The sequence below is a fragment of the Myiozetetes cayanensis genome, unplaced genomic scaffold (assembly GCF_022539395.1).
Source record: "Myiozetetes cayanensis isolate MyiCay16 unplaced genomic scaffold, myiCay2020 scf267, whole genome shotgun sequence".
NCBI classification, from domain to species: Eukaryota; Metazoa; Chordata; class Aves; order Passeriformes; family Tyrannidae; genus Myiozetetes; species Myiozetetes cayanensis.
In genome coordinates this window covers 12,911-28,368 of record NW_026087485.1, presented here as the reverse complement: position 1 = coordinate 28,368, position 15,458 = coordinate 12,911, and the positions used below count along the sequence as shown (strand labels likewise).

The window sequence follows — 15,458 nt, the reverse complement described above, 5'->3', positions numbered from 1 at the left end:
AAGATTTGAGGACTCTAACCACACTTGCTACAAATGCACTGATGGTTAAAAAGGTCAATGCGAGATAGACAAGTCTGGTTGCAAAAGACACAGCGGAAAGGCTCCCTAGGTGATATCAACAAGACGATATCTTTCTGTGTTGTCTTTTCTCCTCGAGAGTGATCCTGCCTCTGTTCTCAAAAGAAGCAACAGCATTATAGATGGTGTGTCTCCAGGTCTCGCGATTGGAGGCCAAAGTAGACCAATGGTGATGATCAATGTGGTCAAGGTTGAGAGATTGTTTCAGGGAGTCCTTGTATCTCTTCTTCAGGGCTCCTCTCTTGCGGCAACCAGTGGCAAGTTCCCATAGAGCACAATCTTAGGGAGGCGGTAGTCCTTCATCCTGGAGATGTGCCCTGCCCAATGCAGCTGTGTTCTCAGCAGCATGGCCTCAATACTCGTGACCACTGCCTGTTCAAGAACAGACGTGTTGGTCACATAGTCAGTCCAGTGGATGTTTAGCATTGTACAGAGGCAATGCTGGTGGAAACGTTCTAAGAATTGCAAGTGGTGGTAGTAAATGACCCATGATTCAGACCCATATAAAAGAGTAGATAGTACAATGGTTCTGTAAACACTAATCTTTGTAATTTTCTTCAGGTGTTTATTGCACCAAACTGTTTTATGGAGTTTATCGAAAGCTCAATATGCCTTTGCTAACCTGTTGTCTATCTCTTTGTCAATCTTACCATCCGAAGAGATGATGCTTCCCAAATAATCAAACTGTTGGACTGACTTGAGCTCTCATTCACTAATGGTGATATGGGGATGATAGAAGACTTCCTGAGGTGTAGGTTGGTAGAAAACTTCTGTCTTCTTCAAGCTGACTTCCAGCCCAGAAAGCTCAGTAACCTCTGTAAAGCAGGATGTTAAACACTTCAGAGTTGCTTCTGCTCGGGAGACGAGGGCGGTCTCATCAGCAAAACGCAGTTCACGGGCAAGATGATTTAAAGTCTTAGTATGGGCCTTCAGTCACCTTAGGTTGAATAGGCTTCCATCGGTATGATAACGTTTTCTTCATCGAGGTCCGCCGTGACCCTTTCAAGCATCGTGCTAAAGACGATTGTGAATAAAGTTGGTGCAAGAAAGTAACCTTGTTTCACATCATTGGTTATTAGAAAGAACTCAGAAAGTGCATCGCCATATCTGACTTGGCCGCGCTGGTCCTCATGAAGCAAAATGATCATTTTGAGGAACTTGGGGGGACATCCTAATCCTTCCAAAATCTGCCACAGACCTTTTCTGCTCACAGTATCTAAAGCTTTGGTGAGATCAACAAAGGTTACATAGAGTCCTTTGTTCTGTTCCCTACACTTCTGTTGTAGTAGTTAGGACGGTCACAAAAAAAAAACTTGGCACCGTTATGATGATGGTCCAACAGCCAGTTTTTATTGCTTAGTCCAGTTTAATACTTCTCTTTCTCACACATACTGCACTCACACTATTAACAGAACTTCACATGCCATTCTATTATTGGTTTTCTATCTATAATTTATTACCAACCTTCACATATAATTGGATGTTCATTCCTTATTTAAATTCTTTTCTCACTGGTCAGTTCTGGAACGTTTTCAAGTCTTTCACAGTCCCTGTGAATTTTCTCAGGGAAACGGCTTCAAAGTGTCTAAGTCAAAATCCTTCACCTCTATATCCTTCATCAGGGGTTCTGCGGAACCACGGCTTACCCCAGCATACTTCTCTTACAGTTGTCTGAGAACAAATACCATGTCTGTGGCACTCCTATTGGCTCTGAAACCACATTGACTTTCAGGTAGAAGTTGTTCTGTGATAGCGGGTATTAATCTGTTCAAAAATATTCTTGCAAGGATTTTAGCAGCAATGAAGAGCAGAGTAATACCTCGGTAATTTGAACAGTCTGATTTCTCTCCTTTCTTCTTATACAGGGTGATGATGACTGCATCACGAAGATCTGATGGTAATTTGCCTAGTTCTGAACAACGCACCGCGAATTCATGAAATTTAGCATGGAGTACTTGGCTTCCATCCTTCCATGTTTCCAGACTTCAGGTGGAATTCCATCAACCCCAGCTGCCTTGCCAGTTTTCACCTGCTGTATGGCTTTAAGAGTTTCTCCCATAGTGGGGGCAATATCCAATTCAGTTTTCACCGGTTGTTGTGAAATGTACTGCATTGCTGAGTCTTGAACTACACGGTTGGTACTGAAGAGAGTCTGAAAGTGTTCAGACCATCGATTCAAAATGGACACTTTATCTGTGAGAAGCATTTGACCATCTGCACTGAGTAAATGGCTTTGAACCTGGTGTGTAGGACTGTAAGCTGTTTTCAGAGCCTCACAGAATCCCCTGTAGTCACTCGTATCTGCGCATAATTGAATTTTTTCTGCTAGATTGATCCATCACTTGTTCTGGATGTTACGAAGTTTCTGTTGGAGTTTGCTACACGCGAGTCGAAAAGCTGCTTTTCTTACATAGCAAGATGGCTGAGCAAGGTGTGCTTGGTGAGCAGTTCACTTTCTCAACAATTCCTGGATCTCTTGATTGTTTTCATCAAACCAGTCCTTGTTTTTCTTGAAGGAGAACCCTAAGGATTCTTCAGAGGACTGCAGGGTGTTATTTTTGTTAAGTTGTCAAAGCACTTTGGGAGAGGGATCTGTGGAATGATCTTCGAGTCTAGCTTGAAGATTTACCTGGAAGTTGTCTCTCACTGTAGCTGTTTGAAGATTGTTAACTTGGAGTCTCCACCTTGGAATACCGTCCCTTTTAGGTTTGAGCTTAGAGTGAAGGTTAAGTTTACAACGCACAAGGCGATGATCTGTTTGACATTCCGCACTCGGGAATGACAAGCATTGCGAACATTTCTCTGTTGCACCAAGACATAGTCAATGAGGTGCCAGTGCTTCGATCTAGGATGCATCCAGGTTGTCTTCAAACAATCTTTCTACTGGAAGATAGTGTTGGTGATGGTGAACTGCTGCTCCGCACAAAACTCTAACAGAAGGAGACCATTATCATTGCAGTTTCCAACATCATGCTTTCCTAATACTCCTTTCCAGGCTTCAGAGTTCTTTCCTACTCTGGCGTTCAAATCACCAAGGATAATGATCTTATCATCTGCAGGAACCCTTTGGATACGGTGGCATAGGTCGGTGTAGAATTTATCTTTTTCGGCAGGGTCAGCTTGGAGGGTTGGGGCATATATACTAAAGAGAACAACATGTTGCTTGTTGTGTAGTGGAAGGTGTAAGGAGATAATACTATCGGAAAGACGTGTTGGTAAATGTTCAAGTTTAGAGACAATAGAGTTTTTGATCATGAAGTCAACTCCTGCAAGATGCCTTTCAGTTCTGGGTTTACCTGACCAAAAGAGTGTATAACCAGCACCATGTTCTCTAAGGCTGCCTTCCTCATGGAGACGAACTTCACTGAGAGCAGCAATGTTGATGTTGAGTCATGACAATTCGTGAGCAGAGCAACGCTCAGGATGTCCACTATCCGCGGTATCAAGCATGGTTTTTATGTTCCAGCATGCGAGTTTCAATTTGGACGCACCTTTGAAGGCAGGTGTATGCCTTTGTTTTCTCATAACTTGGCAGAAAAAGAACAGACTCTCACAGGTGGCTTGGTCAAATACAGACCAAAAGTAGCAGCATCTAATGAAGCGCGAATACACCCCATTTCATATCAAACCCTCTAAATTCCTTTAGCGTGTTTAGACTTTTTACAAGGTAGAATTGTAGAAAAACACCTCTGTTTAAGAACATTGCACCCTAGGCCTGAACAACAAGATACCACAACAGACAAAGCATCCTTCAAGCCCAGAACTTTGGAGGAGTTCCAAGGACTGTATGTGCTCTGAAGAAGATGAAGATAAAGAAGAAGGGGTCCCAATGACCCCAGACCCAATTCCCGAAGATGCATGTCGGGGGGAAGAACGGGGTAGAACCATGGGGTGGATAGATCTGGCATTGGATGGACCATAATTTAAAATCATAGAACCACTGCCTGGGTGTGCGCATGTCGTGTGTATTCCCCTGGGCCTGAGGGCCTGATTAAAGGAACTGCTCTTTTTATCTTATCTTATATACTAAATTGGTCTGGAGTCTTTTCTCCATAGTCTCTCGGTGCATCAGCTGCCAAGATTGGAATAGTTCCGGTAGACTTGGACTGGGAGCGGAAGGATGAGCTATTTATAGCCCAATGGGCCTATGAAACATGAGGGCATCAAGGAAAAGATGCGACATACAGATGGGCTCATGATTGAGGGGTGAACCTGACCATGGAGACCATCACATAGGTAATTCACTGTGGAGGTATACAGGAAGGTCGTGGAGCCTAGCAGCAAGGAAAGAATGTAAATAAGAAGTGAACATCCAATCATATGTGAAGGCTGGTAATAATATATAGATAACAGAGCTAAGAATAGTTTTGGTATGTACGATTCTACAGTCAGAGTGTGAGTGCAGTTGTGTGAGAACAAGATGTAATATACTGGAAGAAGTAATAAAAAGCTGAATGTAGGTCGTCATCATAAGATGCTCAGTTTTTATTTAACGGTCGTCCTCAACATACTACAACAACTGGTGACCCCAAGTGTTACGAGCCAGGAGGGATCACGACTAATACCGACGAGACTCCTACCCTGATCTAGAGTCAAAGTGGACTTGATTCCCGTCGAGGGATCGAAGATAATTCCCTGAGAGGAATTGAAGCCGCAGGTGAGGAAAAACCCGGTGAAGCGGAGAGAAGCGGGCGCTGCGAGAAAGGGGTCCGGACCTGAGTTTTCTTGACACCTGAGGCAGGTGAGCCACCGGGAACTTTGGGGGCATAATGGGACCAGTTAGAGTCCAGATGGAAGTGCATAGTTGACGCTTGAAATGCACTGTTTAGACAGTGTGACGATGATGATGGCTGCTCATGACGTGAAGTTCAAAGACACGGCGGTTCTGAGCGAGGTTTGCAGCGGCACAGGGCAGGGGGACACTGCGAAGTGGTAGTGCTAAGCAGCAGAGCGAAGCAGCAGCACTCTGCGACAAGCACTGGCGGGGTGGGGCGGCTCGGCTCTGCGGACCCGAGCCAGGGCTGGGGCTGCCTGAGATCGTGATCGAAACCGTTTCCCCGCAATGTGTGCTGAAGAAAAGCCGAGTCAGAGATGCAAGGCAGGTTGGAGGGGTTCTGAGAAAATATGGGAAGGCAGAAGCCCAGAGCACTCCTCCCTTCCCCCCCACACTGCGCTACAAAGGAAGGTATTTGAACAACACTATGCCGATGGCTATGACAGCCATTCACTCTGGAATTCCGTAAAGCCCGCCCACAACATTCTTTGAACTTTTAACAATGTTAATGAAATTGAACAAGAGGTAAAAATATGTTTGCTTTGCAAGTTATAATCGCATCAAAACAGTCACTCACAGATGGAAGACATGGAGTTAAACACTGCTTCTCTAAGACTCGAAAACAAAGCTGCTGTGAGAGTTGAAGGGACATCTTGTTGGCGGTGCTGGTCCAGGTTTTCTTTCCAGGGACGGCGGGGGATGTGGTCGCCTTCAGTAGGGGAGGTCGGGAGCCCAGTTAGCTCAGTCGGTAGAGCATGGGACTCTTCATCCCAGGGTTGTGGGTTCGAGCCCCACGTTGGACTCGCCGGAACGGTGGGCGGACCGGATGTGGTCCCGAGGCTGAGCCTGTCATTTTTCCCCTACCCCACACAGTCCCTCTGCAGAATTGCCTGACTCTCATCTGTTTCTGCCATGATAACTACTTAAAACTGACTGAACTATTAATGGGAACGGTTTGTAAGCTTTTTGTTAACAGTGGAAACAACTGGAAGAGGCAGATGGACAAGAGCCAAGAGTTAACTGCATTCCAGACATCAGACATACCAGCATCCGGAGGGCACGGAGACAGCAACAGCGTGGAGCACCAGCACAGACCGGAGTGGCTTTGCAGCTGTACTGAAAGCAAACCGGAGGCAGCGCAGGCAGCAGAGCCGAAGCGGGGCACACTGCTCCCTGACAGGATCGGGCCCCACCGCCTGCGGTGAAGAGGGTCCCGGAGGACCCAGAGCTGCAGTACTCAACAGTTATAATATTGCCAACACAGCTTTCTCAGCAGCGTGGCAAAGCTGCCAAATCTGCAGCTGCTAAACTAGAAGATAAAAAAAAAAAAAGGGGAACTTTGAAGAAAATTTCCATGTCCGTGACTGGTAGTGCTGTTCACTGAATTTGTCACAGTTGACAGAGAACTGGAACTTGCTGAGGAATAGTTAAGAGTTTAGGAGATCTGCTAATCGTCCTAGTTGCTGAGGTTTTGTAATTGCAAATTACACCTTCCTTCTTTTCTTTCCTTTTCCCCTTCCTGGCATTATGTTAAGGCACATTTCAGGTGGGAATTTAAAATTACTACAAGATGCAAAATGCAGAAGTTACTCACCAGTATTATACCCTTAAGTTCCTTAGCTTTTGGTATTCTAAAACAGGGCTAACTCACTCATAGAGCAAATTATTGTCAAGAGAGCATTTTACACACCAAACATATTTTCAAAACAAAAAAGTGGGGAGGAGAATATGCATGCACATAAACAGGTACTGGATCAAAAATGGATCTCATTTAGGTTTGTTAAGCTTTATATTCCTTGTATTGATTCCTCTTCAGGACAGGTGCAGTTGCTGAACATGACCACCGGAGATGGCAAACTGAGAAGCACACAGTCAGTAATACTTGGGATCTGAGATGTGTGGTTGAAATGCAAAAATATAATAAAAATTCTAGCTATGTGTGAGTGAGGAGTGATTGAGGTGGCCACCTTTTGAATGACTGGGAAAAAAGTTGTATGAGTGAGAAAAGCTGTGTAGATATCTATGTGTATGAACTTAAAATACTTTATGAGTGTCAAGATTTTAAGAGGATGTGTTGTTATATAAATTTGATTATGATAAGTTGATGCATGCTAGCCTTCAAAGATTGGAAGCAAGAATCAAAGCGTTGCAAGTTGATGCTGGTCAAGACTAGCTAAATAGTCTGTTTAGTAGATGGGAACTATCAAGATGACTTTTGTCTATAGTCAGAACAAGGTTGCTTGTGTTGCTTACTGTTGTAGTTGTGCTACTGATATTGCCATGTTTGGTGTCGTGTTTCAAAGGGCCCTGCAGAGGATGACCCAGGCAATTTTTGTGGCACAAATACAAAAAAGGGGGAATTGTGGAGGTATACAGGAAGGTCGTGGAGCCTAGCAGCAAGGAAAGAATGTAAATAAGAGGTGAACATCCAATCATATGTGAAGGCTGGTAATAATATATAGATAACAGAGTTAAGAATAGTTTTGGTATGTAAGATTCTACAGTCAGAGTGTGAGTGCAGCTGTGTGAGAACAAGATGTAATATACTGGAAGAAGTAATAAAAAGCTGAATGTAGGTCATCATCAGGTGGTGCCCAGTTTTAACGGTCGTCCTCAACATACTACTACAACAACAATTCACAAATGTGAAACGTGTGTCAATCAAGCGAGCCATGCGAGTAAAATCTGCTTGAAATAGAGGGTGGTGGCTGGATTTCCCATATGGTGAGGCCTGGTAAATTGACTACATTGGACTACTGCCACGAACACACCAAGGCAAGAGCTACATACCATTGTGGACGCAATGACTGGTTGGTTTGAGCTTAGAGTGAAGGTTAAGTTTACAACGCACAAGGCGATGATCTGTTTGAAATTCTGCACTAGGCATCACTCGGGAATGACAAGCATTGCGAACATTTCTCTGTTGCACCAAGACATAGTCAATGAGGTGCCAGTGCTTCGATCTAGGATGCATCCAGGTTGTCTTCAAACAATCTTTCTGCTGGAAGATAGTGTTGGTGATGGTGAGCTGCTGCTCCGCACAAAACTCTAACAGAAGGAGACCATTATCATTGCAGTTTCCAACATCATGCTTTCCTAATACTCCTTTCCAGGCTTCAGAGTTCTTTCCTACTCTGGCGTTCAAATCACCAAGGATTATGATCTTATCATCTGCAGGAACCCTTTGGATATGGCGGCGTAGGTCGATGTAGAATTTATCTTTTTCGGCAGGGTCAGCTTGGAGGGTTGGGGCATATGTACTAAAGAGAAAAACATGCTGTTTGTTGTATAGGTGAAGGTGTAAGGAGATAATACGATCGGAAAGACGTGTCGGCAAAATTTCAAGTTTAGAGACAATAGAGTTTTTGATCGTGAGGCCAACTTCTAAAAGATGCCTTTCAGTTCTGGGTTTACCTGACCAGTAGAGTGTATAACCATCACCATGTTTTCTAAGGCTGCCTTCCTCATGGAGATGAACTTCACTGAGAGCAGTAATGTCGATGTTAAGTCGTGACAGTTTATGGGCAATTAGAGCAGAATGACGCTCAGGATGTCCACTATCCCTGATATCAAGCATGGTTCTGATGTTCCAACATGTGAGTGTTAATTTGAATACACCTTTGAAGGTAGGTGTATACCTTTGTCTCTTTATCTTTATTTGACCGCATCAGAAGATGCTCATTGGCTGCGGTTAACCAGGTGAAGGGTGGTGATGAGTTTTGGTTAGGACACCTTTTCTAGGCCCCTCTCTATGTGGAGTAAGCCGTGCTCTCCTTGAAAAAGGTTAGTTGGTCATTCAGGATGTTGCCGAAAAAGACTGTCATCTCTGGGGTCAGTCTCAGGTGACGAATGTCCTGAACCGCCTGCATGCAGGGTTGTGTCTGCAGCTTCCAGTGCACCTTATCACCTGCCGTTTCGTCCCTCACCTGTAAATACAGGGTTTTACAAATGTGGATATATCCTTCGAGCCTGTGCAGTGGATTTTTTAGGTGAGTCACAGCATGCGCAGAAGTGGTCCCACCCTTTACTCCCAAGGTTCATCTGCCAGGGCCTAGTAAGTTTGGATGGTGACAACCAAGTCCTCAGGACGTAGGTTTAGTTAGAGTATCCTTCTCTTGGATGGATGGCCTTACAGGGCTAAGCAAGTTACATCTACCCAGGTTTGAAGTTAGAGTTGTCCTTCTCCTAGGATGACTGCCAGGAGGCTAGGGAGCCCATGCTGCCCATGGACACATTTTATCTGACCCTTCAGTTCTGACCTGTCTGTCATGGGAGACCCTACCGGAAGCATATACCACCACCAGCACAGTTTGCAACCTCATAAGGGCACACAAGCTTCTCCCCCACTAAAATGATTTGGACAAGCCCCCAGTCTCCTACACTCAAGCCCAGGGTCATTCCCTTGCCCTAAACACCCTTCCAAGACACTATAATTCTTAAACAAACCATTCCTGGGCAGAAGCCACAGGCGAGCCAAACCCAACACATCCCACCGTCACTGCAACAATGCTGGAATAGAAAGTAATCCCGACACACCCCCGGGTGGGGCAGGCACACAGATAAGGGGTCCCCATACCCACCCAGGGCTCAGGTACCTCCCACAGTCCCAGACCAGCCTTAACCCCCCCAACCCCCAGAAAAACCCACTACCCACCCCAACCTTACCCTCCCCCCCACTGTGTCACCACAGGTTCCCTCTCACACCACCCACCCTCGGTCCTCCAAATGAGACTACCCCACCCACTCTCCCCCTGGTCTGGGTATCCCTCAGGCTCACCCAGCCCCCTCCTGGTTCCCGCCCAGCCCAGCCTGACCCAGCCCAGCCCTGCGACCTGGGCAGGTGGTTATTTAAAAAAAACCACAAAAACCCATTTAAAAAAACACAAAAACACCCCCAAAACCCCCTAAAAAAACAAAAACCAAAACAAAAACCAAGACAAAACCAAACCAAACCAAACCAAAACCCCAAAACCAACAATAGGAAAGCCTGATTTTACAGGTTTAGGTGTAATACAGATGAAACAAAGTCAGCAATGAAAAAAGTTCATTGGTTTACATACAGTATTGTATTCAGCACAGACAGTTCCTACCAAATCTGCCAGATTACACCTTGGATTTCCGGTAGGTAGACTTTGGCCTGTTTAGGACATTGATTGACAGAGTCCCTTGGGAGTCAGTCCTGAAGGGCAAAGGTATCCAGGAAGGCTGGATGTGCTTTAAAAGGAATTGTTAAATATTCAGGAGTAGGTTGTCCCCATGTGAAGAAAGACAAGTTATCGGGGAAAAAGATCAACCTGGTTAAACAGAGAACTTAGGTTGGAACTTCAGGAAAAAAAGAGAATCTTTCATCTCTGGAAGGAGGGTCAGGTAACTTGGGAGGACTATAAGGACGTCACAAGGTCATGTAGGGAGAAGATTAGAAGGGCCAAAGCCCAAATAGAACTTGATTTGGGCACTGCAATGAAAGAGAACAAAAAGTTTCTATAAATACATTGGCAACAAGAGGAGGGTCAAGGAGTGTCTCCATCATTTGTTGAATGCAAAGTGTAGTGTAGTGACAGGGTATGAAGAAAAGACAGAGGTACTTAATGCCTTCTTTGCCTCAGTCCTTAATATCAAGACCAGTTGTTCTCATGATACCCTGTTCCAAGAGCTGGAAGTTAGGGACGGGGAGCTGAGTGAAGCCCCCATAATCCAGGAGGAAATGGTTAGTGACCTGCTATGCCAATTAGACACTTATAAGTCTACGGACCCTGATGGGATCCACCCCAGAGTAATTAGGGAACTGTCAAAAGAACTTGCCAAACCACTCTTAATAATTTACCAGTAGTCCTGGTTAACCAGAGAAGTTCCAGCTGATTGGATATTAGAAAATGTAATGCCCATCTACAAAGAAGAGTTGGAAGGATCATCCAGGGAACTACAGGCCTGTCAGTCTCACCTTGGTTCCAGGAGAGGTTATGGAACAGATTGTCCTGAGTGCCATTGCATGATACATGAAGGGCAACCAAGGATCAAGCCCAGTCAACATGGATTTATGAAAGGCAGATCCTCCTCGACCAACCTGATCTCCTTCTATGACAAGGTGACCTGCTTGGTAGATAAGGGGAGGGCTGCGGATGTGGTCTATCTGGACTTCAGTAAGGTGTTTAACACTGTCTTCCACAGCATTCTCCTAGAAAAACTGGCTGCTCGTGGTTTGGATGGGTGGACTCTTTGATGGGTAAAAAACTGTCTGGATGGTCTGGCCCAGAGAGATGTGGTGAATGGAGCTAAATCCAGTTGGTGGTCAGTCGCTAGTGGTGTTCCCCAGGGCTCAGCTTTGGGGCTGGTTCTGTTTAACATTACTGATGATCTGGACAAGGGGATTGAGTGCATCCTCAGTAAATTTGCAGACAAGTTGGGTGGAAGTGTTGATCTGTTCAAGGGTAGGAAGGTTCTACAGAGAGACCTTGCCCAACTTGACGAATGGGCTAAGGACAACTGCATGAGGTTCAATAAGGCGAAGTGCCAGGTCCTGCACTTGGGTCGCAGGAACCCCATCAACAATACAGGTTTGGGGAGGAGTGGTCTGAGAGCTGTTCAGCAGAAAGGGACTTGGGGGTGCTGGTTGACAGCTGACTCAATATGAGTCAGCAGTGTGCCCAGGTGGCCAAGAAGGCCAATGGCATCTTGGCCTGTATCAAGAAGAGTGTGGCCAGGAGGACTAGGGAAGTGATCGTCCCCCTGTACTTGGCACTGGTGAGGCTGCACCTTGAGTACTGCATTCAGTTTTGGTCCTCTCACTTCAAAAAGGACGTTGAGGTGCTGAAGCCTGTCCAGAGAAGGTCAATAAGGCTCGTGAAGGATCTAGAAAAGATGTCTCATGAAGAACAGCTGAGGGAGCTGGGTTTGTTTAGTCTAGAGAAGAGGAGGCTCAGGGGGGACCTCATTGTTCTGTACAACTACCTGAAAGGAGGTTGTAGCGAGGTGGTGGCTGGTTTCTTCTGCCATGCCTATAGTGAGAGGACTAGAGGAAATGACCTTGAGACAGAGGAGATTGAGATTAGATATTAGAAAAAAATTTTCACTCTTAGGGTGGTCAGACATTGGAATAGATTGCCCGGGGAGGTGATGGAGTCACCATCCCAGGAGGTGTTCAAGGGGCGTCTGGATCTGGCACTGGGTGATATGGTTTAGTGGTTAAAGTGGTAGTGCTAGGTGGTGTAAGGACTTAAAGAGCACAGTTGCCTGTCTGAAACACTGTCAAGGCTGCAGAAGGAACTTGCCATAAACCACCATGGTGGGAACTTGAAATAAGCACAGTAGGGAGGGGATTGTGACAGGAAGATGCTAATTCCATGTCTGGTAGAGGCAAGATCTAGTTAGCACATCCTGGTTAACGCATCCAGAAAAAAATTCCCATTGTGGTAAACTAAGAAAGGAAGCAACTGCTCATACACATATCACCCCAAATTATGGGAACGGCATCTGCAAACACCCCATGGATACCCAGAACTTGGACTGTATAAAGGTGGTACCCTCAAAAGAATGACTCCAGGACCCCCACCACCAAGAAGCCCAGGGTGCTGAAGGATCAACAGGATGCCACTGGATTCAGGGGTAGTGACTATTTTCTGCTTGATCTTGCTCTTTGTCTCCCCCTCTTTTCTATTTCTTTCTATCTCTCTACTTCACATTCATTGTTAAATAAAATCCATATTATTGAAATGAGAGCAAGGCCTAAAAGAGTTAACTGAGATATCTTGCTCTGTTGAGAAAAGCCTCCCTGATACCCACTCTGCTTGTACTAAGAAAAACTCATTCTGTTCTGTTTACTGGACCTAAATCTAAGAAGAATACTAGAAATGCTATACAATCAACCTAGAGGCCATAAATTAAGACAAGGCAGACATTTGAATAGGAAAAATAGGCCTGGAGCCAAAGGCTTTTCCCAAACATCAGTGAGCGGGGCAAGAACAATGAAAACGCAAGGAGGTCAAATCAAGGAAGATGAGAAGATGACCCCAGACTCAGTGCTGAAGGCAGGAATGACCACTACCAAGAGAAGAATCTGGAAAGCACCACCCTAAGCTCTGCCTGGACTCCGCCCATACTCCACCTATTATCAATATGCATGATTAGATGTTGTAATCATATGAATATGTATGTTAAGATGTTGTAATCATGGAGTTAGACTGTATAAATTACCCTGTTTTGTATCGATGCTTTTGAGCAAGTTTGTTCAGCGCTAGTTGGTTTGCTCCCAACATTGTCTAAATAAATACCTTGCTGCTTAAAGATAAAAAAAGTCTCTGAGCAGTTCACATTCTGAGGTTTTTTGACTTCATTATTGACTTCAGTATATGGTCTCATTTGCACCTTAATTTGGGTAGAGGCATATCACTAATCAGATCTTAACATGAAATTGATGTCATGGACAGGATACTGTTCCCTGACCTCAAGTGCAGATTGACAGTAGTACAGATCCCTCTGAAGAAAATTTTGTCGTACTCCCTGTGGGAACTTTTAGAAATTTTGCCACGGATTCCCTCTGAGGGAAGTCATGGGTTCCTCTGTGGGAAATTTCAGTTCCCTCTGAGGGAATTTTTAGGGAAAACAGCTGTCCAGGGTGGCCAGTGTAAAGAAAACATTTTGTTGTCTTTCCTCGAAAAAATTTTTAGTTGCCCCTCTCCTCCAGGGGTGGAATGGACACAAGAAAATTGGGATAATGAGCAGGCAATAGCGGACCATGTGACTAGTTCACTAGCCAAAAGAGGGTTATGACCAGGAAAAGGTAAATCAGTTGTATGTGCCTTTTTGGGTGCTGCCCTTAAGGCAGCATAAAAGGAGCAATTAGTTACTCAGAAATCTGAAGATGAAATAATACCATCTTTACAAGATCTGGTGAAAGAATTGCACTATCAGTTAAATGTGGAAAAGGAGAAGAGGTTTCAGGCAGACGCGCTGCTTGTTGAGAGCCTGCAGGCAGAGGAGCTGCTTGCTGCTGAGCATGATCGCGAAAGGGAGAGCAGGCTGCAGGCAAAGGCGTTGCTTGTTGCCGAGCATGATCGCGAAAGGGAGAGCAGGCTGCAGGCAAAGGCGTTGCTTGTTGCCCAGTTCAAAAAGAGGCTGCAGGTGGAGGCATTGCTTACTGCTGAGCACAATCACATTGGAAAGCTTCAGGTGGAACTTTGGGATACGTATGAGAGAATCTTACAGGAAGAATTACAGGATGTAGAACCTGTGACATGTTTAGAAACACAGTTTCATAACTCAAGATTTTTTGTGTCCAATGGAGGAGTTGGGAGACAACAAGCAGGTCTATTGTTCTGATAAAGAGTGAAACAAAGTTTGCATTGACATCTGATGATGGGGAAGTAACATTACAACCCCTAATTAAAACTGAAACCACATACAGTTGTCAGGGTCAGCAAACTGCTACTAAAATGGTGCTGTATATGGCTTCTGAGATATCAAAGTTAGGCCATAAATCAGGTGAGACTGAAATCCAGCAAGTGGAATCCTATCAATGCATCCCATACATTCGGTTTCCTGTTGATTCTCGTCAACAATACAATTTCTGATACAGGAGTGCAACATTCAATATTAATGCAGTGGGATGCCAAGAAGCTGGGTGTATGACCCAGATGGCAGAGTTAAAATCACTGGAGTAAATGGAGCAAGTGTTATCTGCCAAACTGCTGAGGTTAATTTATGGCTCCTGAGTGAGAAGTAGAAGTCTGTTAACCTTAATTCTAAAAGAAATCAAGAGAATGCAGTGCGCTTGCTCTTCACAGCACCTACACTACCTGATTCAAGGATTCCTGGTGTATCACAGTGCCAGATTGTTGTTGCAGCATGAAATGGAATTTCTGAAGGTATAGTTGATTTGGCTCCACTAACAGCTACAGTACCCAACATCGCAAACCTAACAGCCACAATACAAGCACCCACGTTTCAGCATTGACAGGGTGGTTTCACTTGCCCCTTCTAATTCTCCTGTCTGGCTGGTGAAAGAGCCGAACAGACAGTTGGGGTTTAAAGTTTATTACAGGCAATTGAATGCCAATACTGCACCTTTATCCACTGCTGTGATAAATTTTGTGGAACTGGTAACTCACATTCATAGAGCATCCCACTTGTGGATGGCAACACTAGATGTAAAAGATATGTCCTTTATGATTCCATGCCAGAAACATGATAAGGTTCAATTCACACTTACCTGGTGTCGTGGTTTTGCCCTGGTTCAATTTACTTTTATACCCCCCATACAATTACTATTAGTTGAGAGAAGGTTTATGTAGACAAAAAGAGATTGAATTAAAAAAAAAAGTATGAGTATTTATTATTATTATTAAACTAAAACTAAAGAATTATATCTACAATAATTTTACTTAAGTAAAAGGTATTATGTATTTACAGAAGATACTTCTCCCCCCACCTCCCTTTATATCAGTCCAAGGAGAAGAAGCATTCTTTTTCTGTTCTCGGAATTCCAGCTCTCTCTCTCTCTCTCTCTCTCTCTTTCTCTAGTAACTCTGCAGCACTTTCGTCGCAGCTGGAACTTCTTTATCTCTCTCTCATTCTGTGTTGGCCTCCAGGGCTGAGTCTACCCCCCTCCTGG

At 44.7% G+C, this 15,458-nt stretch overlaps 1 protein-coding gene and 1 non-coding gene across 3 annotated transcripts in view; one reads left to right on the top strand and one right to left on the bottom strand.

The window, feature by feature from the left end:
* Positions 1-8,913, bottom strand: part of LOC126643305 (mothers against decapentaplegic homolog 2-like) — a 40,302-nt gene extending 31,389 nt beyond the window's left edge. Inside the window, exon 1 of one of the 2 annotated variants that reach the window (XR_007629713.1) lies at positions 7,643-8,913. The gene's annotated coding sequence lies outside the window, so the exon portion shown is untranslated. The remainder of the gene's footprint in view (positions 1-7,642) is intronic. The other variant, XM_050321539.1, reaches the window with a different exon arrangement.
* TRNAK-CUU (transfer RNA lysine (anticodon CUU)) lies at positions 5,583-5,655 on the top strand. The gene has a single exon. It is a non-coding gene; the product is annotated as a tRNA-Lys (tRNA).
* Positions 8,914-15,458: the final 6,545 nt, after the last annotated feature.